The sequence below is a fragment of the Vicugna pacos genome, unplaced genomic scaffold (genome assembly GCF_048564905.1).
Source record: "Vicugna pacos unplaced genomic scaffold, VicPac4 scaffold_19, whole genome shotgun sequence".
Taxonomy (NCBI): Eukaryota; Metazoa; Chordata; class Mammalia; order Artiodactyla; family Camelidae; genus Vicugna; species Vicugna pacos.
Window position 1 is genome coordinate 67,811,747 of NW_027328740.1, and position 26,331 is coordinate 67,838,077.

A 26,331-nucleotide genomic window follows, 5' to 3' on the forward strand; every position below is an offset into this window, starting at 1 on the left:
TTATCTCTCAGAACTGAGCATTTGGAGAGACGTTCGTTCATCCCGCACAAAGGGAACGGGTTGCAGGAGAAACCCTTACTCTGGATTCTCAGTCTGTTTCCTAGTGCCGGTTTGAAGTGCCTACCGTTTTCACTGTAAAACCGAGTTGGAGCTTGTACCTCCCCATATATATGTATGGAGTGGGGTTTGCAACTATAAATAAACTTTGTGTTCCCTTCAAGCTAGGTGAAGGACGGCTTTCACACACACTTATCTCTCAGAACTGAGCATGTGGAGAGACGTTCGTTCAGCCAGCACAAAGGGAACGGGTTGCAGGAGAAACACTGACTCTGGTTTCTCAGTCTGTCTCCTAGTGCCGGTTTGAAGTGCCTGCCGTTTTCACTGTAAAAACGAGTTGGAGCTTGTACCTCCCCATATATATGTATGGAGTGGAGTTGGAACCTGAAAAGAAACTTTGTGTTCACTACAAGCTAGTTGAACGACGGCTTTCACACACACTTATCTCTCAGACCTGAGCATGTGGAGAGACGTTCGTTCATCCAGCACAAAGGGAACGGGTTGCAGGGGAAACACTGACTCTGGTTTCTCAGTCTGTTCCTAGTGCCGGTTTGAACTGCTTGCCGTTTTCACTGTAAAACCGAGTTGGAGCTTGTACCTCCCCATATATATGTATGGAGTGGGGTTGGCAATTATAAAGAAACTTTGTGTTCCCTTCAAGCTAGGTGAAGGGCGGCTTTCACACACACTTAGCTCTCAGAACTGAGCATGTGGAGAGACGTTCGTTCATCCAGCACAAAGGGAACGGGTTGCAGGAGAAACCCTTACTCTGGATTCTTAGTCTGTTTCCTAGTGCCGGTTTGAAGTGCCTGCCGTTTTCACTGTAAAACCGAGTTGGAGCTTGTACCTCCCCATATATATGTATGGAGTGGGGTTTGCAACTATAAAGAAACTTTGTGTTCCCTTCAAGCTAGGTGAAGGACGGCTTTCACACACAATTACCTCTCAGAACTGAGCATGTGGAGAGACGTTCGTTCATCCAGCACAAAGGGAACGGGTTGCAGGGGAAACCCTTACTCTGGTTTCTCAGTCTGTTTCCTAGTGCCGGTTTGAAGTGCCTGCCGTTTTCACTGTAAAACCGAGTGGGAGCTTGTACCTCCCCATATATATGTATGGAGTGGGGTTTGCAACTGAAAAGAAACTTTGTGTTCCCTTCAAGCTAGGTGAAGGACGGCTTTCACACACCCTTATCTCCCAGAACTGAGTATGTGGAGAGACGTTCGTTCATCCAGCACAAAGGGAACGGGTTGCAGGAGAAACCCTTACTCTGGATTCTCAGTCTGTTTCCTAGTGCCGGTTTGAAGTGCCTGCCGTTTTCACTGTAAAACCGAGTTGGAGCTTGTACCTCCCCATATATATGTATGGAGTGGGGTTTGCAACTATAAAGAAACTTTGTGTTCCCTTCAAGCTAGGTGAAGGACGGCTTTCACACACACTTATCTCTCAGAACTGAGCATGTGGAGAGACGTTCGTTCATCCAGCACAAAGGGAACGGGCTGCAGGAGAAACCCTTACTCTGTTTTCTCCGTCTGTTTCCTAGTGCCGGTTTGAAGTGCCTGCCGTTTTCACTGTAAAACCGAGTTGGAGCTTGTACCTCCCCATATATATGTATGGAGTGGGGTTTGCAACTGAAAAGAAACTTTGTGTTCCCTTCAAGCTAGGTGAAGGACGGCTTGCACACACACTTATCTCTCAGAACTGAGCATGTGGAGAGACTTTCGTTCATCCAGCGCAAAGGGAACGGGTTGCAGGAGAAACACTGACTCTGGTTTCTCAGTCTGTTTCCTAGTGCCGGTTTGAAGTGCCTGCCGTTTTCACTGTAAAACCGAGTTGGAGCTTGTACCTCCCCATATATATGTATGGGGTGGAGTTGGCAACTGAAAAGAAACTTTGTGTTCCCTTCAAGCTAGGTGAAGGACGGCTTTCACACACACTTATCTCTCAGAACTGAGCATGTGGAGAGACGTTCGTTCATCCCGCACAAAGGGAACGGGTTGCAGGGGAAACCCTTACTCTTGTTTCTCAGTCTGTTTCCTAGTGCCGGTTTGAAGTGCCTGCCGTTTTCATTGTAAAACCGTGTTGGAGCTTGTACCTCCCCATATATATGTATGGAGTGGAGTTGGCAACTGAAAAGAAACTTTGTGTTCCCTTCAAGCTAGGTGAAGGACGGCTTTCACACACACTTATCTCTCAGAACTGAGCATGTGGAGAGACGTTCGTTCATCCAGCACAAAGGGAACGGGTTGCAGGAGAAACCCTTACTCTGGTTTCTCAGTCTCTTTCCTAGTTCCTATTTGAAGTGCCTGCCATTTTCACTGTAAAACCGTGTTGGAGCTTGTACCTCCCCATATATATGTATGGAGTGGTGTTGGCAACTGAAAAGAAACTTTGTGTTCCCTTCAAGCTAGGTGAAGGACGGCTTTCACACACACTTATCTCTCAGAAGTGAGCATGTGGAGAGACGTTCGTTCATCCAGCACAAAGGGAACGGGTTGCAGGAGAAACACTGACTCTGGTTTCTCAGTCTGTTCCTAGTGCCGGTTTGAAGTGCCTGCCGTTTTCACTGTAAAACCGAGTTGGAGCTTGTACCTCCCCGTATATATGTATGGAGTGGGGTTGGCAACTATAAAGAAACTTTGTGTTCCCTTCAAGCTAGGTGAAGGACGGCTTTCACACACACTTATCTCTCAGAACTGAGCATGTGGAGAGACGTTCGTTCATCCAGCCCAAAGGGAACGGGTTGGAGGAGAAACACTGACTCTGGTTTCTCAGTCTGTTTCCTAGTGCCGGTTTGAAGTGCCTACCGTTTTCACTGTAAAACCGAGTTGGAGCTTGTACCTCCCCATATACATGTATGGAGTGGAGTTGGCAACTGAAAAGAAACTTTGTGTTCCCTTCAAGCTAGATGAAGGACGGCTTTCACACACACTTATCTCTCAGAACTGAGCATGTGGAGAGACGTTCGTTCATCCCGCACAAAGGGAACGGGTTGCAGGAGAAACCCTTACTCTGGTTTATCAGTCTGTTTCCTAGTGCTGGTTTGAAGTGCCTGCCGTTTTCACTGTAAAACCGAGTTGGAGCTTGTACCTCCCCATATATATGTATGTAGTGGAGTTGGCAACTGAAAAGAAACTTTGTGTTCCCTTCAAGCTAGGTGAAGGACGGCTTTCACACACAGTTATCTCTCAGAACTGAGTATGTGGAGAGACGTTCGTTCATCCAGCACAAAGGAAACGGGTTGCAGGAGAAACCATTACTCTGGTTTCTCAGTCTGTTTCCAAGTGCCCCTTTGAAGTGCCTGCCGTTTTCACTGTAAAACCGAGTTGGAGCTTGTACCTCCCCATATATATGTATGGAGTGGAGTTGGCAACTGAAAAGAAACTTTGTGTTCCCTTCAAGCTAGGTGAAGGACGGCTTTCACACACACTTATCTCTCAGAAGTGAGCATGTGGAGAGACGTTCGTTCATCCAGCACAAAGGGAACGGGTTGCAGGAGAAACCCTTACTCTGGTTTCTCAGTCTGTTTCCTAGTTCCTGTTTGAAATGCCTGACATTTTCACTGTAAAACCGAGTTGGAGCTTGTACCTCCCCATATATATGTATGGAGTGGGGTTTGCAACTGAAAGGAAACTTTGTGTTCCCTTCAAGCTAGGTGAAGGACGGCTTTCACACACACTTATCTCTCAGAACTGAGCATGTGGAGAGAGGTTCGTTCAGCCAGCACAAAGGGAACGGGTTGCAGGAGAAACACTGACTCTGGTTTCTCAGTCTGTTCCTAGTGCCGGTTTGAAGTGCCTGCCGTTTTCACTGTAAAACCGAGTTGGAGCTTGTACCTCCCCATATATATGTATGGAGTGGGGTTGGCAACTATAAAGAAACTTTGTGTTCCCTTCAAGCTAGGTGAAGGACGGCTTTCACACACACTTATCTCTCAGAACTGAGCATGTGGAGAGACGTTCGTTCATCTAGCACAAAGGGAACGGTTTGCAGGAGAAACAATGACTCTGGTTTCTCAGTCTGTTTCCTAGTGCCGGTTTGAAGTGCCTGCCGTTTTCACTGTAAAACCGAGTTGGAGCTTGTACCTCCCCATATATATGCATGGAGTGGAGTTGGCAACTGAAAAGAAACTTTGTGTTCCCTTCAAGCTAGGTGAAGGACGGCTTTCACACACACTTATCTCTCAGATCTGAGCATGTGGAGAGACGTTCGTTCATCCCGCACAAAGGGAACGGGTTGCAGGAGAAACCCTTACTCTGGTTTCTCAGTCTGTTTCCTAGTGCCGGTTTGAAGTGCCTGCCGTTTTCACTGTAAAACCGAGTTGGAGCTTGTACCTCCCCATATATATGTATGGAGTGGAGTTTGCAACTGAAAAGAAACTTTGTGTTCCCTTCAAGCTAGGTGAAGGACGGCTTTCACACACAGTTATCTCTCAGAACTGAGTATGTGGAGAGACGTTCTTTCATCCAGCACAAAGGGAACGGGTTGCAGGGGAAACCCTTACTCTTGGTTCTTAGTCTGTTTCCTAGTGCCGGTTTGAAGTGCCTGCCGTTTTCACTGTAAAATCGAGTTGGAGCTAGTACCTCCCCATATATATGTATGGAGTGGGGTTGGCAACTATAAAGAAACTTTGTGTTCCCTTCAAGCTAGGTGAAGGACGGCTTTCACACACACTTATCTCTCAGAACTGAGCATGTGGAGAGACGTTCGTTCATCTAGCACAAAGGGAACGGTTTGCAGGAGAAACAATGACTCTGGTTTCTCAGTCTGTTTCCTAGTGCCGGTTTGAAGTGCCTGCCGTTTTCACTGTAAAACCGAGTTGGAGCTTGTACCTCCCCATATATATGTATGGAGTGGAGTTGGCAACTGAAAAGAAACTTTGTGTTCCCTTCAAGCTAGGTGAAGGACGGCTTTCACACACACTTATCTCTCAGATCTGAGCATGTGGAGAGACGTTCGTTCATCCCGCACAAAGGGAACGGGTTGCAGGAGAAACCCTTACTCTGGTTTCTCAGTCTGTTTCCTAGTGCCGGTTTGAAGTGCCTGCCGTTTTCACTGTAAAACCGAGTTGGAGCTTGTACCTCCCCATATATATGTATGGAGTGGTGTTTGCAACTGAAAAGAAATTTTGTGTTCCCTTCAAGCTAGGTGAAGGACGGCTTTCACACACACTTATCTCTCAGAACTGAGCATGTGGAGAGACGTTCGTTCATCCAGCACAAAGGGAACGGGTTGCAGGAGAAACCCTTACTCTGGTTTCTCAGTCTGTTTCCTATTGCCGGTGTGAAGTGCCTGCCGTTTTCACTGTAAAACCGAGTTGGAGCTTGTACCTCCCCATATATATGTATGGAGTGGAGTTGGCAACTGAAAAGAAACTTTGTGTTCCCTACAAGCTAGTTGAAAGACGGCTTTCACACACACTTATCTCTCAGAACTGAGCATGTGGAGAGACGTTCGTTCATCCAGCACAAAGGGAACGGGTTGCAGGAGAAACACTGACTCTGGTTTCTCAGTCTGTTTCCTAGTGCCGGTTTGAAGTGCCTGCCGTTTTCACTGTAAAACCGAGTTGGAGCTTGTACCTCCCCATATATATGTATGGAGTGGAGTTGGCAACTGAAAAGAAACTTTGTGTTCCCTTCAAGCTAGATGAAGGACGGCTTTCACACAAACTTATCTCTCAGAACTGAGCATGTGGAGAGACGTTCGTTCATCCTGCACAAAGGGAACGGTTTGGAGGAGAAACCCTTACTCTGGTTTCTCAGTCTGTTTCCTAGTGCCGGTTTGAAGTGCCTGCCGTTTTCACTGTAAAACCGAGTTGGAGCTTGTACCTCCCCATATATATGTATGGAGTGGCGTTGGCAACTGAAAAGAAACTTTGTGTTCCCTTCAAGCTAGGTGAAGGACGGCTTTCACACACAGTTATCTCTCAGAACTGAGTATGTGGAGAGACGTTCGTTCATCCAGCGCAAAGGAAACGGGTTGCAGGAGAAACCCTTACTCTGGTTTCTCAGTCTGTTTCCAAGTGCCCCTTTGAAGTGCCTGCCGTTTTCACTGTAAAACCGAGTTGGAGCTTGTACCTCCCCATATATATGTATGGAGTGGAGTTGGCAACTGAAAAGAAACTTTGTGTTCCCTTCAAGCTAGGTGAAGGACGGCTTTCACAGACAATTATCTCTCAGAACTGAGTATGTGAGAGACGTTCGTTCATCCAGCACAAAGGAAACGGGTTGCAGGAGAAACCTTTACTCTGGTTTCTCAGTCTGTTTCCTAGTGCCGGTTTGAAGTGCCTGCCGTTTTCACTGTAAAACCGAGTTGGAGCTAGTACCTCCCCATATATATGTATGGAGTGGGGTTGGCAACTATAAAGAAACTTTGTGTTCCCTTCAAGCTAGGTGAAGGACGGCTTTCACACACACTTATCTCTCAGAACTGAGCATGTGGAGAGACGTTCGTTCATCTAGCACAAAGGGAACGGTTTGCAGGAGAAACAATGACTCTGGTTTCTCAGTCTGTTTCCTAGTGCCGGTTTGAAGTGCCTGCCGTTTTCACTGTAAAACGGAGTTGGAGCTTGTACCTCCCCATATATATGTATGGAGTGGAGTTGGCAACTGAAAAGAAACTTTGTGTTCCCTTCAAGCTAGGTGAAGGACGGCTTTCACACACACTTATCTCTCAGATCTGAGCATGTGGAGAGACGTTCGTTCATCCCGCACAAAGGGAACGGGTTGCAGGAGAAACCCTTACTCTGGTTTCTCAGTCTGTTTCCTAGTGCCGGTTTGAAGTGCCTGCCGTTTTCACTGTAAAACCGAGTTGGAGCTTGTACCTCCCCATATATATGTATGCATTGGAGTTTGCAACTGAAAAGAAACTTTGTGTTCCCTTCAAGCTAGGTGAAGGACGGCTTTCACACACAGTTATCTCTCAGAACTGAGTATGTGGAGAGACGTTCGTTCATCCAGCACAAAGGGAACGGGTTGCAGGAGAAACCCTTACTCTTGGTTCTCAGTCTGTTTCCTAGTGCCGGTGTGAAGTGCCTGCCGTTTTCACTGTAAAACCAAGTTGGAGCTTGTACCTATCCATATATATGTATGGAGTGGAGTTGGCAACTGAAAAGAAACTTTGTGTTCCCTACAAGCTAGTTGAACGACGGCTTTCACACACACTTATCTCTCAGAACTGAGCATGTGGAGAGACGTTCGTTCATCCAGCACAAAGGGAACGGGTTGCAGGAGAAACACTGACTCTGGTTTCTCAGTCTGTTTCCTAGTGCCGGTTTGAAGTGCCTGCCGTTTTCACTGTAAAACCGAGTTGGAGCTTGTACCTCCCCATATATATGTATGGAGTGGAGTTGGCAACTGAAAAGAAACTTTGTGTTCCCTTTAAGCTAGGTGAAGGACGGCTTTCACACACACTTATCTCTCAGAACTGAGCATGTGGAGAGACGTTCGTTCATCCAGCACAAAGGAAACGGGTTGCAGGAGAAACCCTTACTCTGGTTTCTCAGTCTTTTTCCAAGTGCCCCTTTGAAGTGCCTGTGGTTTTCACTGCAAAACCGAGTTGGAGCTTGTACCTCCCCATATATATGTATGGAGTGGAGTTGGCAACTGAAAAGAAACTTTGTGTTCCCTTCAAGCTAGGTGAAGGACGGCTTTCACACACAGTTATCTCTCAGAACTGAGTATGTGGAGAGACGTTCGTTCATCCAGCACAAAGGAAACGGGTTGCATGAGAAACCCTTACTCTGGTTTCTCAGTCTGTTTCCTAGTGCCCCTTTGAAGTGCCTGCCGTTTTCACTGTAAAACCGAGTTGGAGCTTGTACCTCCCCATATATATGTATGGAGTGGAATTGGCAACTGAAAAGAAACTTTGTGTTCCCTTCAAGCTAGGTGAAGGACGGCTTTCACACACACTTATCTCTCAGAACTGAGTATGTGAGAGACGTTCGTTCATCCAGCACAAATGAAACGGGTTGCAGGAGAAACCTTTACTCTGGTTTCTCAGTCTGTTTCCTAGTGCCGGTTTGAAGTGCCTGCCGTTTTCACTGCAAAACCGAGTTGGAGCTAGTACCTCCCAATATATATGTATGGAGTGGGGTTGGCAACTATAAAGAAACTGTGTGTTCCCTTCAAGCTAGGTGAAGGACGGCTTTCACACACACTTATTTCTCAGAACTGAGCATGTGGAGAGACGTTCGTTCATCTAGCACAAAGGGAACGGTTTGCAGGAGAAACACTGACTCTGGTTTCTCAGTCTGTTTCCTAGTGCCGGTTTGAAGTGCCTGCCGTTTTCACTGTAAAACCGAGTTGGAGCTTGTACCTCCCCATATATATGTATGGAGTGGAGTTGGCAACTGAAAAGAAACTTTGTGTTCCCTTCAAGCTAGGTGAAGGACGGCTTTCACACACACTTATCTCTCAGATCTGAGCATGTGGAGAGACGTTCGTTCATCCCGCACAAAGGGAACGGGTTGCAGGAGAAACCCTTACTCTGGTTTCTCAGTCTGTTTCCTAGTGCCGGTGTGAAGTGCCTGCCGTTTTCACTGTACAACCGAGTTGGAGCTTGTACCTCCCCATATATATGTATGGAGTGGAGTTGGCAACTGAAAAGAAACTTTGTGTTCCCTTCAAGCTAGGTGAATGACGGCTTTCACACACACTTATCTCTCAGAACTGAGTATGTGAGAGACGTTCGTTCATCCAGCACAAAGGAAACGGGTTGCAGGAGAAACCTTTACTCTGGTTTCTCAGTCTGTTTCCTAGTGCCGGTTTGAAGTGCCTGCCGTTTTCACTGTAAAACCGAGTTGGAGCTAGTACCTCCCCATATATATGTATGGAGTGGGGTTGGCAACTATAAAGAAACTTTGTGTTCCCTTCAAGCTAGGTGAAGGACGGCTTTCACACACACTTATCTCTCAGAACTGAGCATGTGGAGAGACGTTCGTTCATCTAGCACAAAGGGAACGGTTTGCAGGAGAAACAATGACTCTGGTTTCTCAGTCTGTTTCCTAGTGCCGGTTTGAAGTGCCTGCCGTTTTCACTGTAAAACCGAGTTGGAGCTTGTACCTCCCCATATATATGTATGGAGTGGAGTTGGCAACTGAAAAGAAACTTTGTGTTCCCTTCAAGCTAGGTGAAGGACGGCTTTCACACACACTTATCTCTCAGATCTGAGCATGTGGAGAGACGTTCGTTCATCCAGCACAAAGGGAACGGGTTGCAGGAGAAACCCTTACTCTGGTTTCTCAGTCTGTTTCCTAGTGCCGGTTTGAAGTGCCTGCCGTTTTCACTGTAAAACCGAGTTGGAGCTTGTACCTCCCCATATATATGTATGGAGTGGAGTTTGCAACTGAAAAGAAACTTTGTGTTCCCTTCAAGCTAGGTGAAGGACGGCTTTCACACACACTTATCTCTCAGAACTGAGTATGTGGAGAGACGTTCGTTCATCCAGCACAAAGGGAACGGGTTGCAGGAGAAACCCTTACTCTTGGTTCTCAGTCTGTTTCCTAGTGCCGGTTTGAAGTGCCTGCCGTTTTCACTGTAAAATCGAGTTGGAGCTAGTACCTCCCCATATAGATGTATGGAGTGGGGTTTGCAAGTATATAGAAACTTTGTGTTCCCTTCAAGCTAGGTGAAGGACGGCTTTCACACACACTTATCTCTCAGAACTGAGCATGTGGAGAGACGTTCGTTCATCCAGCACAAAGGGAACGGGTTGCAGGAGAAACCCTTACTCTGGTTTCTCAGTCTGTTTCCTAGTGCCGGTGTGAAGTGCCTGCCGTTTTCACTGTAAAACCGAGTTGGAGCTTGTACCTCCCCATATATATGTATGGAGTGGAGTTGGCAACTGAAAAGAAACTTTGTGTTCCCTACAAGCTAGTTGAACGACGGCTTTCACACACACTTATCTCGCAGAACTGAGCATGTGGAGAGACGTTCGTTCATCCAACACAAAGGGAACGGGTTGCAGGAGAAACACTGACTCTGGTTTCTCAGTCTGTTTCCTAGTGCCGGTTTGAAGTGCCTGCCGTTTTCACTGTAAAACCGAGTTGGAGCTTGTACCTCCCCATATATATGTATGGAGTGGAGTTGGCAACTGAAAAGAAACTTTGTGTTCCCTTTAAGCTAGGTGAAGGACGGCTTTCACACACACTTATCTCTCAGAACTGAGCATGTGGAGAGACGTTCGTTCATCCAGCCCAAAGGGAACGGGTTGCAGGAGAAACACTGACTCTGGTTTCTCAGTCTGTTTCCTAGTGCCGGTTTGAAGTGCCTACCGTTTTCACTGTAAAACCGAGTTGGAGCTTGTACCTCCCCATATATATGTATGGAGTGGAGTTGGCAACTGAAAAGAAACTTTGTGTTCCCTTCAAGCTAGATGAAGGACGGCTTTCACACACACTTATCTCTCAGAACTGAGCATGTGGAGAGACGTTCGTTCATCCCGCACAAAGGGAACGGTTTGCAGGAGAAACCCTTACTCTGGTTTCTCAGTCTGTTTCCTAGTGCCGGATTGAAGTGCCTGCCGTTTTCACTGTAAAACCGAGTTGGAGCTTGTACCTCCCCATATATATGTATGGAGTGGAGTTGGCAACTGAAAAGAAACTTTGTGTTCCCTTCAAGCTAGGTGAAGGACGGCTTTCACACACAGTTATCTCTCAGAACTGAGTATGTGGAGAGACGTTCGTTCATCCAGCACAAAGGAAACGGGTTGCAGGAGAAACCCTTACTCTGGTTTCTCAGTCTGTTTCCAAGTGCCCCTTTGAAGTGCCTGCCGTTTTCACTGTAAAACCGAGTTGGAGCTTGTACCTCCCCATATATATGTATGGAGTGGAGTTGGCAACTGAAAAGAAACTTTGTGTTCCCTTCAAGCTAGGTGAAGGACGGCTTTCACACACACTTATCTCTCAGAACTGAGTATGTGAGAGACGTTCGTTCATCCAGCACAAAGGAAACGGGTTGCAGGAGAAACCTTTACTCTGGTTTCTCAGTCTGTTTCCTAGTACCGGTTTGAAGTGCTGCCGTTTTCACTGTAAAACCGAGTTGGAGCTAGTACCTCCCCATATATATGTATGGAGTGGGGTTTGCAACTTTAAAGAAACTTTGTGTTCCCTTCAAGCTAGGTGAAGGACGGCTTTCACACACCCTTATCTTTCAGAACTGAGCATGTGGAGAGACGTTCGTTCATCCAGCACAAAGGGAACGGGTTGCATGGGAAACACTGACTCTGGTTTCTCAGTCTGTTTCCTAGTGCCGGTTTGAAGTGCCTGCCGTTTTCACTGTAAAACCGAGTTGGAGCTTGTACCTCCCCATATATATGTATGGAGTGGAGTTGGGAACTGAAAAGAAACTTTGTGTTCCCTTCAAGCTAGGTGAAGGACGGCTTTCACACACACTTATCTCTCAGAACTGAGCATGTGGAGAGACGTTCGTTCATCCAGCACAAAGGGAACGGGTTGCAGGAGAAACCTTTTCTCTGGTTTCTCAGTCTGTTTCATAGTTCCTGTTTGAAGTGCCTGCCATTTTCACTGTAAAACCGTGTTGGAGCTTGTACCTCCCCATATATATGTATGGAGTGGGGTTTGCAACTGAAAAGAAACTTTGTGTTCCCTACAAGCTAGTTGAACGACGGCTTTCACACACACTTATCTCTCAGAACTGAGCATCTGGAGAGACGTTCGTTCATCCAGCACAAAGGGAACGGGTTGCAGGAGAAACCCTTGCTCTGGTTTCTCAGTCTGTTTACTAGTGCCGGTTTGAAGTGCCTGCCGTTTTCACTGTAAAACCGAGTTGGAGCTTGTACCTCCCCTTATATATGTATGGAGTGGAGTTGGCAACTGAAAAGAAACTTTGTGTTCCCTTCAAGCTAGGTGAAGGACGGCTTTCACACACACTTATCTCTCAGAACTGAGTATGTGAGAGACGTTCGTTCATCCAGCACAAAGGAAACGGGTTGCAGGTGAAACCTTTACTCTGGTTTCTCAGTCTGTTTCCTAGTGCCGGTTTGAAGTGCTGCCGTTTTCACTGTAAAACCGAGTTGGAGCTTGTACCTCCCCATATATATGTATGGAGTGGGGTTTGCAACTATAAAGAAACTCTGTGTTCCCTTCAAGCTAGGTGAAGGACGGCTTTCACACACACTTATCTCTCAGAACTGAGCATGTGGAGAGACGTTCGTTCATCCAGCACAAAGGGAACGGGTTGCAGGAGAAACCCTTACTCTGGTTTCTCAGTCTCTTTCCTAGTTCATGTTTGAAGTGCCTGCCATTTTCACTGTAAAACCGTGTTGGAGCTTGTACCTCCCCATATATATGTATGGAGTGGGGTTTGCAACTGAAAAGAAACTTTGTGTTCCCTTCAAGCTAGGTGAAGGACGGCTTTCACACACACTTATCTCTCAGAACTGAGCATGTGGAGAGACGTTCGTTCATCCAGCACAAAGGGAACGGGTTGCAGGAGAAACACTGACTCTGGTTTCTCAGTCTGTTTCCTAGTGCCGGTTTGAAGTGCCTGCCGTTTTCACTGTAAACCCGAGTTGGAGCTTGTACCTCCCCATATATATGTATGGAGTGGATTTGGCAGCTGAAAAGAAACTTTGTGTTCCCTTCAAGCTAGGTGAAGGACGGCTTTCACACACACTTATCTCTCAGAACTGAGCATGTGGAGAGACGTTCGTTCATCCCGCACAAAGGGAACGGGTTGCAGGAGACACGCTTACTCTGGTTTCTCAGTCTGTTTCCTAGTGCCGGTTTGAAGTGCCTGTCGTTTTCACTGTAAAACCGAGTTGGAGCTTGTACCTCCCCATATATATGTATGGAGTGGGGTTTGCAACTGAAAAGAAACTTTGTGTTCCCTTCAAGCTAGGTGAAGGACGGCTTTCACACACACTTATCTCTCAGAACTGCGTATGTGGAGAGACGTTCGTTCATCCAGCACAAACGGAACGGGTTGCAGGAGAAACCCTTACTCTTGTTTCTCAGTCTGTTTCCTAGTGCCGGTTTGAAGTGCCTACCGTTTTCACTGTAAAACCGAGTTGGAGCTAGTACCTCCCCATATATATGTATGGAGTGGTGTTTGCAACTATAAAGAAACTTTGTGTTCCCTTCAAGCTAGGTGAAGGACGGCTTTCACACACACGAATCACTCAGAACTGAGTATGTGGAGAGACGTTCGTTCAGCCAGCACAAAGGGAACGGGTTGCAGGAGAAACACTGACTCTGGTTTCTCAGTCTGTCTCCTAGTGCCGGTTTGAAGTGCCTGCCGTTTTCACTGTAAAACCGAGTTGGAGCTTGTACCTCCCCATATATATGTATGGAGTGGAGTTGGAAACTGAAAAGAAACTTTGTGTTCCCTACAAGCTAGTTGAACGACGGCTTTCACACACACTTATCTCTCAGAACTGAGCATGTGGAGAGACGTTCGTTCATCCAGCACAAAGGGAACGGGTTGCAGGAGAAACACTGACTCTGGTTTCTCAGTCTGTTCCTAGTGCCGGTTTGAAGTGCCTGCCGTTTTCACTGTAAAACCGAGTTGGAGCTTGTATCTCCCCATATATATGTATGGAGTGGAGTTGGCAACTGAAAAGAAACTTTGTGTTCCCTTCAAGCTAGGTGAAGGACGGCTTTCACACACACTTATCTCTCAGAACTGAGCAAGTGGAGAGACGTTCGTTCATCCCGCACAAAGGGAACGGGTTGCAGGAGAAACCCTTACTCTGGTTTCTCAGTCTCTTTCCTAGTTCATGTTTGAAGTGCCAGCCATTTTCACTGTAAAACCGTGTTGGAGCTTGTACCTCCCCATATATATGTATGGAGTGGAGTTTGCAACTGAAAAGAAACTTTGTGTTCCCTTCAAGCTAGGTGAAGGACGGTTTCACACACACTTATCTCTCAGAACTGAGCATGTGGAGAGACGTTCGTTCATCCAGCACAAAGGGAACGGGTTGCAGGAGAAACACTGACTCTGGTTTCTCAGTCTGTTTCCTAGTGCCGGTTTGAAGTGCCTGCCGTTTTCACTGTAAAACCGAGTTGGAGCTTGTACCTCCCCATATATATGTATGGAGTGGAGTTGGCAGCTGAAAAGAAACTTTGTGTTCCCTTCAAGCTAGGTGAAGGACGGCTTTCACACACACTTATCTCTCAGAACTGAGCATGTGGAGAGACGTTCGTTCATCCAGCACAAAGGGAACGGGTTGCAGGAGAAACCCTTACTCTGGTTTCTCAGTCTGTTTCCTAGTGCCGGTGTGAAGTGCCTGCCGTTTTCACTGTAAAACCGAGTTGGAGCTTGTACCTCCCCATATATATGTATGGAGTGGAGTTGGCAACTGAAAAGAAACTTTGTGTTCCCTACAAGCTAGTTGAACGACGGCTTTCACACACACTTATCTCTCAGAACTGAGCATGTGGAGAGACGTTCGTTCATCCAGCACAAAGGGAACGGGTTGCAGGAGAAACACTGACTCTGGTTTCTCAGTCTGTTTCCTAGTGCCGGTTTGAAGTGCCTGCCGTTTTCACTGTAAAACCGAGTTGGAGCTTGTACCTCCCCATATATATGTATGGAGTGGAGTTGGCAACTGAAAAGAAACTTTGTGTTCCCTTTAAGCTAGGTGAAGGACGGCTTTCACACACACTTATCTCTCAGAACTGAGCATGTGGAGAGACTTTCGTTCATCCCGCACAAAGGGAACGGGTTGCAGGTGAAACCCTTTCTCTTGTTTCTCAGTCTGTTTCTTAGTGCCCGTTTGAAGTGCCTGCCGTTTTCACTGTAAAACCGAGTTGGAGCCAAAACCTCCCCATATAAATATACGGAGTGGGGTTTGCAACTGTAAAGAAACTTTGTGTTCCCTTCAAGCTAGGTGAAGGACGGCTTTCACACACACTTATCTCTCAGAACTGAGCATGTGGAGAGACGTTCGTTCATCCAGCACAAAGGGAACGGGTTGCAGGAGAAACACTGACTCTGGTTTCTCAGTCTGTTCCTAGTGCCGCTTTGAAGTGCCTGCCGTTTTCACTGTAAAACCGAGTTGGAGCTTGTACCTCCCCATATATATGTATGGAGTGGTGTTTGCAACTGAAAAGAAACTTTGTGTTCCCTTCAAGCTAGATGAAGGACGGCTTTCACACACACTTATCTCTCAGAACTGAGTATGTGGACAGACGTTCATTCATCTAGCACAAAGGGAACTGGTTGCAGGAGAAACCCTTACTCTGGATTCTCAGTCTGTTTCCTAGTGCCGGTTTGAAGTGCCTGCCGTTTTCACTGTAAAACCGAGTTGGAGCCAATACCTCCCCATATAAATATACGGAGTGGGGTTTGCAACTGTAAAGAAACTTTGTGTTCCCTTCAAGCTAGGTGAAGGACGGCTTTCACACACACTTATCTCTCAGAACTGAGCATGTGGAGAGACGTTCGTTCATCCAGCACAAACGGAACGGGTTTCAGGAGAAACCCTTACTCTGGTTTCTCAGTCTGTTTCCTAGTGCCAGTTTGAAGTGCCTGCCGTTTTCACTGTAAAACCGAATTGGGGCTTGTACCTCCCCATATATCTGTATGGAGTGGAGTTGGCAACTGAAAAGAAACTTTGTGTTCCCTTCAAGCTAGGTGAAGGACGGCTTTCACACACACTTATCTCTCAGAACTGAGCATGTGGAGAGACGTTCGTTCATCCAGCACAAAGGGAACGGGTTGCAGGAGGAACCCTTACTCTGGTTTCTCAGTCTGTCTCCTAGTGCCGGTTTGAAGTGCCTGCCGTTTTCACTGAAAACCGTGTTGGAGCTTGTACCTCCCCATATATATGTATGGAGTGGAGTTGGCAACTGAAAAGAAACTTTGTGTTCCCTACAAGCTAGTTGAACGACGGCGTTCACACACACTTATCTCTCAGAACTGAGCATGTGGAGAGTCGTTGGTTCATCCAGCACAAACGGAACGGGTTGCAGGAGAAACACTGACTCTGGTTTCTCAGTCTGTTTTCTAGTACCGGTTTGAAGTGCCTGCCGTTTTCACTGTAAAACCGAGTTGGAGCTTGTACCTTCCCATATATATGTATGGAGTGGGGTTGGCAACTATAAAGAAACTTTGTGTTCCCTTCAAGCTAGGTGAAGGACGGCTTTCACACACACTTATCTCTCAGAACTGAGCATGTGGAGAGACGTTCGTTCATCCAGCACAAACGGAACGGGTTGCAGGGGAAACACTGACTCTGGTTTCTCAGTCTGTTTTCTAGTACCGGTTTGAAGTGCCTGCCGTTTTCACTGTAAAACCGAGTTGGAGCTTGTACCTCCCCATATATATGTATGGATTGGAGTTGGCAACTGAAAAGAAACTTTGTGTTCCCTTCAGGTTAGGTGAAGGACGGCTTTCACACACACTTATCTCTCAGAACTGAGCATGCGGAGAGACGTTCGTTCATCCCGCACAAAGGGAACGGGTTGCAGGAGAAACCCTTACTGTGGTTTCTCAGTCTGTCTCCTAGTGCCGGTTTGAAGTGCCTGCCGTTTTCACTGAAAACCGAGTTGGAGCTTGTACCTCCCCATATATATGTATGGAGTGGAGTTGGCAACTGAAAAGAAACTTTGTGTTCCCTACAAGCTAGTTGAACGATGGCTTTCACACACACTTATCTCTCAGAACTGAGCATGTGGAGAGACGTTCGTTCATCCAGCACAAAGGGAACGGGTTGCAGGAGAAACACTGACTCTGGTTTCTCAGTCTGTTCCTAGTGCCGGTTTGAAGTGCCTGCCGTTTTCACTGTAAAACCGAGTTGGAGCTTGTACCTCCCCATATATATGTATGGAGTGGAGTTGGCAACTGAAAAGAAACTTTGTGTTCCCTTCAAGCTAGGTGAAGGACGGCTTTCACACACACTTATCTCTCAGAAGTGAGCATGTGGAGAGACGTTCGTTCATCCAGCACAAAGGGAACGGGTTGCAGGAGAAACACTGACTCTGGTTTCTCAGTCTGTTTCCTAGTTCCGGTTTGAAGTGCCTGCCGTTTTCACTGTAAAACCGAGTTGGAGCCAATACCTCCCCATATAAATATACGGAGTGGGGTTTGCAACTGTAAAGAAACTTTGTGTTCCCTTCAAGCTAGGTGAAGGACGGCTTTCACACACACTTATCTCTCAGAACTGAGCATGTGGAGAGACGTTCGTTCATCCAGCACAAAGGGAACGGGTTGCAGGAGAAACACTGACTCTGGTTTCTCAGTCTGTTTCCTAGTGCCGGTTTGAAGTGCCTGCCGTTTTCACTGTAAAACCGAGTTGGAGCTTGTACCTCCCCATATATATGTATGGAGTGGAGTTGGCAGCTGAAAAGAAACTTTGTGTTCCCTTCAAGCTAGGTGAAGGACGGCTTTCAAACACACTTATCTCTCAGAACTGAGCATGTGGAGAGACTTTCGTTCATCCCGCACAAAGGGAACGGGTTGCAGGAGAAACCCTTACTCTGGTTTCTCAGTCTGTCTCCTAGTGCCGGTTTGAAGTGCCTTCCTTTTTCACTGTAAAACCGAGTTGGAGCTTGTACCTCCCCATATATATGTATGGAGTGGAGTTGGCAAGTGAAAAGAAACTTTGTGTTCCCTTCAAGCTAGGTGAAGGACGGCTTTCACACACACTTATCTCTCAGAACTGAGCATGTGGAGAGACGTTCGTTCATCCCGCACAAAGGGAACGGGTTGCAGGAGAAACCCTTACTCTGGTTTCTCAGTCTGTCTCCTAATGCCGGTTTGAAGTGCCTGCCGTTTTCACTGAAAACCGATTTGGAGCTTGTACCTACCCATATATATGAATGGAGTGGAGTTGGCAACTGAAAAGAAACTTTGTGTTCCCTACAAGCTAGTTGAACGACGGCTTTCACACACACTTATCTCTCAGAACTGAGCATGTGGAGAGACGTTCGTTCATCCAGGACAAAGGGAACGGGTTGCAGGAGAAACACTGACTCTGGTTTCTCAGTCTGTTCCTAGTGCCGGTTTGAAGTGCCTGCCGTTTTCACTGTAAAACCGAGTTGGAGCTTGTACCTCCCCATATATATGTATGGAGTGGGGTTGGCAACTATAAAGAAACTTTGTGTTCCCTTCAAGCTAGGTGAAGGACGGCTTTCACACACACTTATCTCTCAGAACTGAGCATGTGGAGAGACGTTCGTTCATCCAGCACAAAGGGAACGGGTTGCAGGAGAAACACTGACTCTGGTTTCTCAGTCTGTTTCCTAGTGCCGGTTTGAAGTGCCTGCCGTTTTCACTGTAAAACCGATTTGGAGCTTGTACATCCCCATATATATTTATGGAGTGGAATTGGTAGCTGAAAAGAAACTTTGTGTTCCCTTCAAGCTACGTGAAGTACGGCTTTCACACACACTTATCTCTCAGAACTGAGCATGTGGAGAGACGTTCGTTCATCCCGCACAAAGGAACGGGTTGCAGGAGACACCCTTACTCTGGTTTCTCAGTCTGTTCCTAGTGCCGGTTTGAAGTGCCTGCCGTTTTCACTGTAAAACCGAGTTGGAGCTTGTACCTCCCCATATATATGTATGGAGTGGGGTTGGCAACTATAAAGGAACTTTGTGTTCCCTTCAAGCTAGGTGAAGGACGGCTTTCACACACACTTATCTCTCAGAACTGAGCATGTGGAGAGACGTTCGTTCATCCAGCACAAAGGGAACGGGTTGCAAGAGAAACACTGACTCTGGTTTCTCAGTCTGTTTCCTAGTGCCGGTTTGAAGTGCCTGCCGTTTTCACTGTAAAACCGAGTTGGAGCTTGTACCTCCCCATATATATGTATGGAGTGGAGTTGGCAGCTGAAAAGAAACTTTGTGTTCCCTTCAAGCTAGGTGAAGGACGGCTTTCACACACACTTATCTCTCAGAACTGAGCATGTGGAGAGACGTTCGTTCATCCCGCACAAAGGGAACGGGTTGCAGGAGAAACCCTAACTCTGGTTTCTCAGTCTGTCTCCTAGTGCCGGTTTGAAGTGCCTGCCTTTTTCACTGTAAAACCGAGTTGGAGCTTGTACCTCCCCATATATATGTATGGAGTGGAGTTGGCAAGTGAACAGAAACTTTGTGTTCCCTTCAAGCTAGGTGAAGGACGGCTTTCACACACACTTATCTCTCAGAACTGAGCATGTGGAGAGACGTTCGTTCATCCCGCACAAATGGAACGGGTTGCAGGAGAAACCCTTACTCTGGTTTCTCAGTCTGTTTCCTAGTGCCCGTTTGAAGTGCCTGCCGTTTTCACTGTAAAACCGAGTTGGAGCCAATACCTCCCCATATAAATATACGGAGTGGGGTTTGCAACTGTAAAGAAACTTTGTGTTCCCTTCAAGCTAGGTGAAGGACGGCTTTCACACACACTTATCTCTCAGAACTGAGCATGTGGAGAGACGTTCGTTCATCCAGCACAAAGGGAACGGGTTGCAGGAGAAACACTGACTCTGGTTTCTCAGTCTGTTCCTAGTGCCGCTTTGAAGTGCCTGCCGTTTTCACTGTAAAACCGAGTTGGAGCTTGTACCTCCCCATATATATGTATGGAGTGGTGTTTGCAACTGAAAAGAAACTTTGTGTTCCCTTCAAGCTAGATGAAGGACGGCTTTCACACACACTTATCTCTCAGAACTGCGTATGTGGACAGACGTTCATTCATCTAGCACAAAGGGAACTGGTTGCAGGAGAAACCCTTACTCTGGATTCTCAGTCTGTTTCCTAGTGCCGGTTTGAAGTGCCTGCCGTTTTCACTGTAAAACCGAGTTGGAGCCAATACCTCCCCATATAAATATACGGAGTGGGGTTTGCAACTGTAAAGAAACTTTGTGTTCCCTTCAAGCTAGGTGAAGGACGGCTTTCACACACACTTATCTCTCAGAACTGAGCATGTGGAGAGACGTTCGTTCATCCAGCACAAAGGGAACGGGTTTCAGGAGAAACCCTTACTCTGGTTTCTCAGTCTGTTTCCTAGTGCCAGTTTGAAGTGCCTGCCGTTTTCACTGTAAAACCGAATTGGGGCTTGTACCTCCCCATATATCTGTATGGAGTGGAGTTGGCAACTGAAAAGAAACTTTGTGTTCCCTTCAAGCTAGGTAAAGGACGGCTTTCACACACACTTATCTCTCAGAACTGAGCATGTGGAGAGACGTTCGTTCATCCAGCACAAAGGGAACTGGTTGCAGGAGAAACACTGACTCTGGTTTCTCAGTCTGTCTCCTAGTGCCGGTTTGAAGTGCCTGCCGTTTTCACTGAAAACCGTGTTGGAGCTTGTACCTCCCCATATATATGTATGGAGTGGAGTTGGCAACTGAAAAGAAACTTTGTGTTCCCTACAAGCTAGTTGAACGACGGCGTTCACACACACTTATTTCTCAGAACTGAGCATGTGGAGAGACGTTCGTTCATCCAGCACAAACGGAACGGGTTGCAGGAGAAACACTGACTCTGGTTTCTCAGTCTGTTTTCTAGTACCGGTTTGAAGTGCCTGCCGTTTTCACTGTAAAACCGAGTTGGAGCATGTACCTTCCCATATATATGTATGGAGTGGGGTTGGCAACTATAAAGAAACTTTGTGTTCCCTTCAAGCTAGTTGAAGGACGGCTTTCACACACACTTATCTCTCAGAACTGAGCATGTGGAGAGACGTTCGTTCATCCAGCACAAACGGAACGGGTTGCAGGGGAAACACTGACTCTGGTTTCTCAGTCTGTTTCCTAGTGCCGGTTTGAAGTGCCTGCCGTTTTCACTGTAAAACCGAGTTGGAGCTTGTACCTCCCCATATATATGTATGGAGTGGAGTTGGCAACTGAAAAGAAACTTTGTGTTCCCTTCAGGTTAGGTGAAGGACGGCTTTCACACACACTTATCTCTCAGAACTGAGCATGTGGAGAGACGTTCGTTCATCCCGCACAAAGGGAACGGGTTGCAGGAGAAACCCTTACTGTGGTTTCTCAGTCTGTCTCCTAGTGCCGGTTTGAAGTGCCTGCCGTTTTCACTGAAAACCGAGTTGGAGCTTGTACCTCCCCATATATATGTATGGAGTGTAGTTGGCAACTGAAAAGAAACTTTGTGTTCCCTACAAGCTAGTTGAACGATGGCTTTCACACACACTTATCTCTCAGAACTGAGCATGTGGAGAGACGTTCGTTCATCCAGCACAAAGGGAACGGGTTGCAGGAGAAACACTGACTCTGGTTTCTCAGTCTGTTCCTAGTGCCGGTTTGAAGTGCCTGCCGTTTTCACTGTAAAACCGAGTTGGAGCTTGTACCTCCCCATATATATGTATGGAGTGGAGTTGGCAACTGAAAAGAAACTTTGTGTTCCCTTCAAGCTAGGTGAAGGACGGCTTTCACACACACTTATCTCTCAGAAGTGAGCATGTGGAGAGACGTTCGTTCATCCAGCACAAAGGGAACGGGTTGCAGGAGAAACCCTTACTCTGGATTCTCAGTCTGTTTCCTAGTTCCGGTTTGAAGTGCCTGCAGTTTTCACTGTAAAACCGAGTTGGAGCCAATACCTCCCCATATAAATATACGGAGTGGGGTTTGCAACTGTAAAGAAACTTTGTGTTCCCTTCAAGCTAGGTGAAGGACGGCTTTCACACACACTTATCTCTCAGAACTGAGCATGTGGAGAGACGTTCGTTCATCCAGCACAAAGGGAACGGGTTGCAGGAGAAACACTGACTCTGGTTTCTCAGTCTGTTTCCTAGTGCCGGTTTGAAGTGCCTGCCGTTTTCACTGTAAAACCGAGTTGGAGCTTGTACCTCCCCATATATATGTATGGAGTGGAGTTGGCAGCTGAAAAGAAACTTTGTGTTCCCTTCAAGCTAGGTGAAGGACGGCTTTCACACACACTTATCTCTCAGAACTGAGCATGTGGAGAGACGTTCGTTCATCCCGCACAAAGGGAACGGGTTGCAGGAGAAACCCTTACTCTGGTTTCTCAGTCTGTCTCCTAGTGCCGGTTTGAAGTGCCTGCCTTTTTCACTGTAAAACCGAGTTGGAGCTTGTACCTCCCCATATATATGTATGGAGTGGAGTTGGCAAGTGAACAGAAACTTTGTGTTCCCTTCAAGCTAGGTGAAGGAAGGCTTTCACACACACTTATCTCTCAGAACTGAGCATGTGGAGAGACGTTCGTTCATCCCGCACAAAGGGAACGGGTTGCAGGAGAAACCCTTACTCTGGTTTCTCAGTCTGTTTCCTAGTGCCCGTTTGAAGTGCCTGCCGTTTTCACTGTAAAACCGAGTTGGAGCCAATACCTCCCCATATAAATATACGGAGTGGGGTTTGCAACTGTAAAGAAACTTTGTGTTCCCTTCAAGCTAGGTGAAGGACGGCTTTCACACACACTTATCTCTCAGAACTGAGCATGTGGAGAGACGTTCGTTCATCCAGCACAAAGGGAACGGGTTGCAGGAGAAACACTGACTCTGGTTTCTCAGTCTGTTCCTAGTGCCGCTTTGAAGTGCCTGCCGTTTTCACTGTAAAACCGAGTTGGAGCTTGTACCTCCCCATATATATGTATGGAGTGGTGTTTGCAACTGAAAAGAAACTTTGTGTTCCCTTCAAGCTAGATGAAGGACGGCTTTCACACACACTTATCTCTCAGAACTGAGTATGTGGACAGACGTTCATTCATCTAGCACAAAGGGAACTGGTTGCAGGAGAAACCCTTACTCTGGATTCTCAGTCTGTTTCCTAGTGCCGGTTTGAAGTGCCTGCCGTTTTCACTGTAAAACCGAGTTGGAGCCAATACCTCCCCATATAAATATACGGAGTGGGGTTTGCAACTGTAAAGAAACTTTGTGTTCCCTTCAAGCTAGGTGAAGGACGGCTTTCACACACACTTATCTCTCAGAACTGAGCATGTGGAGAGACGTTCGTTCATCCAGCACAAAGGGAACGGGTTGCAGGAGAAACACTGACTCTGGTTTCTCAGTCTGTTTCCTAGTGCCGGTTTGAAGTGCCTGCCTTTTTTACTGTAAAACCGAGTTGGAGCTTGTACCTCCCCATATATATGTATGGAGTGGAGTTGGCAAGTGAACAGAAACTTTGTGTTCCCTACAAGCTAGTTGAACGACGGCTTTCACACACACTTATCTCTCAGAACTGAGCATGTGGAGAGACGTTCGTTCATCCAGGACAAAGGGAACGGGTTGCAGGAGAAACACTGACTCTGGTTTTTCAGTCTGTTCCTAGTGCCGGTTTGAAGTGCCTGCCGTTTTCACTGTAAAAACGAGTTGGAGCTTGTACCTCCCCATATATATGTATGGAGTGGGGTTGGCAACTATAAAGAAACTTTGTGTTCCCTTCAAGCTAGGTGAAGGACGGCTTTCACACACACTTATCTCTCAGAACTGAGCATGTGGAGAGACGTTCATTCATCCAGCACAAAGGGAACGGGTTGCAGGAGAAACACTGACTCTGGTTTCTCAGTCTGTTTCCTAGTGCCGGTTTGAAGTGCCTGCCGTTTTCACTGTAAAACCGAGTTGGAGCTTGTACCTCCCCATATATATGTATGTAGTGGAGTTGGCAACTATAAAGAAACTTTGTGTTCCCTTCAAGCTAGGTGAAGGACGGCTTTCACACACACTTATCTCTCAGAACTGAGCATGTGGAGAGACGTTCGTTCATCCAGCACAAAGGGAATGGGTTGCAGGAGAAACACTGACTCTGGTTTCTCCGTCTGTTTCCTAGTGCCGGTTTGAAGTGCCTGCCGTTTTCACTGTAAAACCGAGTTGGAGTTTGTACCTCCCCATATATATTTATGGAGTGGAATTGGTAGCTGAAAAGAAACTTTGTGTTCCCTTCAAGCTAGGTGAAGGACGGATTTCACACACACTTATCTCTCAGAACTGAGCATGTGGAGAGACGTTCGTTCATCCCGCACAAAGGGAACGGGTTGCAGGAGACACCCTTACTCTGGTTTCTCAGTCTGTTCCTAGTGCCGGTTTGAAGTGCCTGCCGTTTTCACTGTAAAACCGAGTTGGAGCTTGTACCTCCCCATATATATGTATGGAGTGGGGTTGGCAACTATAAAGGAACTTTGTGTTCCCTTCAAGCTAGGTGAAGGACGGCTTTCACACACACTTATCTCTCAGAACTGAGTATGTGAGAGACGTTCGTTCATCCAGCACAAAGGAAACGGGTTGCAGGAGAAACCCTTACTCTGGTTTCTCAGTCTGTTTCCTAGTGCCGGATTGAAGTGCTGCCGTTTTCACTGTAAAACCGAGTTGGAGCTAGTACCTCCCCATATATATGTATGGAGTGGGGTTTGCAACTATAAAGAAACTTTGTGTTCCCTTCAAGCTAGGTGAAGGACGGCTTTCACACACACTTATCTCTCAGAACTGAGCATGTGGAGAGACGTTCGTTCATCCAGCAAAAAGGGAACGGGTTGCAGGAGAAACCCTTACTCTGGTTTCTCAGTCTGTTTCCTAGTTCCTGTTTGAAGTGCCTGCCATTTTCAATGTAAAACCGTGTTCGAGCTTGTACCTCCCCATATATATGTATGGAGTGGTGTTTGCAACTGAAAAGAAACTTTGTGTTCCCTTCAAGCTAGGTGAAGGACGGCTTTCACACACACTTATCTCTCAGAACTGAGCATGTGGAGAGACGTTCGTTCATCCAGCACAGAGGGAACGGGTTGCAGGAGAAACCCTTACTCTGGTTTCTCAGTCTGTTTCCTAGTGCCGGTTTGAAGTGCCTGCCGTTTTCACTGTAAAACCGAGTTGGGGCTTGTACCTCCCCATATATATGTATGGAGTGGGGTTGGCAACTATAAAGAAACTTTGTGTTCCCTTCAAGCTAGGTGAAGGACGGCTTTCACACACAATTATCTCTCAGAACTGAGCATGTGGAGAGACGTTCGTTCATCCAGCACAAATGGAACGGGTTGCAGGGGAAACACTGACTCTGGTTTCTCAGTCTGTTTCCTAGTGCCGGTTTGAAGTGCCTGCCGTTTTCACTGTAAAACCGAGTTGGAGCTTGTACCTCCCCATATATATGTATGGAGTGGAGTTGGCCACTGAAAAGAAACTTTGTGTTCCCTTCAAGCTAGGTGAAGGACGGCTTGCACACACACTTATCTCTCAGAACTGAGTATGTGAGAGACGTTCGTTCATCAAGTACAAAGGAAACGTGTTGCAGGAGAAACCTTTACTCTGGTTTCTCAGTCTGTTTCCTAGTGCCTGTTTGAAGTGCTGCCGTTTTCACTGTATAATCGAGTTGGAGCTAGTACCTCCCCATATATATGTATGGAGTGGGGTTGGCAACTATAAAGAAACTTGTGTTCCCTTCAAGCTAGGTGAAGGACGGCTTTCACACACACTTATCTCTCAGAACTGAGCATGTGGAGAGACGTTCGTTCATCCAGCACAAAGGGAACGGGTTGCAGGAGAAACCCTTACTCTGGTTTCTCAGTCTGTTTCCTAGTGCCGGTTTGAAGTGCCTGCCGTTTTCACTGTAAAGCCGAGTTGGGGCTTGTACCTCCCCATATATATGTATGGAGTGGGGTTGGCAACTATAAAGAAACTTTGTGTTCCCTTCAAGCTAGGTGAAGGACGGCTTTCACACACACTTATCTCTCAGAACTGAGCATGTGGAGAGACGTTCGTTCATCCAGCACAAATGGAACGGGTTGCAGGGGAAACACTGACTCTGGTTTCTCAGTCTGTTTCCTAGTGCCGGTTTGAAGTGCCTGCCGTTTTCACTGTAAAACCGAGTTGGAGCTTGTACCTCCCCATATATATGTATGTAGTGGAGTTGGCAACTATAAAGAAACTTTGTGTTCCCTTCAAGCTAGGTGAAGGACGGCTTTCACACACACTTATCTCTCAGAACTGAGCATGTGGAGAGACGTTCGTTCATCCCGCACAAAGGAAACGGGTTGCAGGAGAAACCCTTACTCTGGTTTCTCAGTCTGTTTCCTAGTGCCGGTTTGAAGTGCCTGCCGTTTTCATTGTAAAACCGTGTTGGAGCTTGTACCTCCCCATATATATGTATGGAGTGGGGTTGGCAACTGAAAAGAAACTTTGTGTTCCCTTCAAGCTAGGTGAAGGACGGCTTTCACACACACTTATCTCTCAGAACTGAGCATGTGGAGAGACGTTCGTTCATCCAGCACAAAGGGAACGGGTTGCAGGAGAAACCCTTACTCTGGTTTCTCAGTCTGTTTCCTAGTGCCGGTTTGAAGTGCCTGCCGTTTTCACTGTAAAACCGAGTTGGAGCTTGTACCTCCCCATATATATGTATGGAGTGGTGTTTGCAACTGAAAAGAAACTTTGTGTTCCCTTC